The sequence below is a fragment of the Cyprinodon variegatus genome, unplaced genomic scaffold (genome assembly GCF_000732505.1).
Source record: "Cyprinodon variegatus isolate N-32 unplaced genomic scaffold, C_variegatus-1.0 Scaffold642, whole genome shotgun sequence".
Classification (NCBI taxonomy): Eukaryota; Metazoa; Chordata; class Actinopteri; order Cyprinodontiformes; family Cyprinodontidae; genus Cyprinodon; species Cyprinodon variegatus.
Window position 1 is genome coordinate 34,767 of NW_015151095.1, and position 1,446 is coordinate 36,212.

Genomic DNA, 1,446 nt, shown 5'->3' on the forward strand with positions numbered 1-1,446 from the left:
CATGTTGCTGCGGTCTGCAGTCTGAACGTTAGATGTCGCTGAAAATTACACACTGTAGCTTTAAAACAGTTTAAACATTAAAACATTTTTCACTAGTATTGAAAAATGTTGCCAAAAATCTTAATTGAGATTATTTTTAACCAAAATTGCAACTGTGATTTTATTTTGAATTTCCTTTGCCCGAACCCCAAACTTGTAGTTTCTTCACCTCCGACTTCAGTTTTAGAAAGCTTTGTGTGAAAAAGTGCTTACTTCTACATGCGTGCATGGACCTGCATGCTAGCTGCGAAACTATCTACCTTTCTGTGTGGTGAAAACCCCACTTCCAGTGTTTTATCGCCACCTAAAGGGCTGGAGTATGAAATGTTGTGTCCTATTCTGATTAAAATTTGAGAGCCTTTGCAATTTGAAAACTAGTTTGTTAAATTGCGAGCATATTGGAAATGCAATTAATTCCCCAGTTTTCCCTCTTTATAGTTTCCAGTTCTGAAGTAAAGTAATATAAACAGAAGATAAAAAGATATAAACATTATAATTTTAACATAAAAGATGTTGAAAAAAGTTAAATTCATCCAGGTGAAGAGTTTAAAAAGAATTTAAAAAACCTGATCCCTTTCTGTTCTGATGCTTCTTCGTGACTTTCCTGCAGCATCTGCAACTGTGGCGGCCTTCCTTGTTTCTTTTCTTTTGTGTTGTTTTTCCATCTTGTTTGCTGACATGCGGGAATCTACTCACGCTTCCTCAACAAGTAAGTACAGGAAATACGGGAATCGGGAGCAGCCTGGCTTTTTGCCCATTAGTCTGCAGCAGAAGCATTCCCAAGGCGTGTGCATCGCCGCCTTAGGGAGAAAACAACCAGGTCAGATCACATAGAAATCACTTATATCACCTGAGATTGCATAACGTACCTGACTGGGAGCCTTCCTCTATGACAAGTCATTAAGTTCTCTTAAGTCATTAAGGAAAGAATAACAGTATGGGCTCACATGGATCTGCCGATCTTATATAATACAGGGGTTGGACAATGAAACTGAAACACCTGGTTTTAGACCCTTAATAATTTATCAGCATGGTGAAGGGCCTCCTTTTGCGGCCAATACAGCATCAATTGGTCTTGGGAATGACATATACAAGTCCTGAACAGCGGTCAGAGGGATTTTAAGCCATTCTTCATAGCAGGATAGTGACCAGGTCACGATGTGATGCTGGTGGGTATATAATTTATGATATGTAGGAAATACTCTTAGATTCCCAAAGCTGGGGTTATGACCCAACTTGGGGTCACAGATACGCAAGTATGGGGTCCTGAGATCCTATAGAGTTAAACTAAAGAATATAAATGTTAATGTTGAAGCAGTTTTGTGTGTTTAAATATATTAAAACATCACTTATAAACAGAGATGGGAAGTATTTGTACTTCGTTACTGTACTCAAGTAGATTTTTCT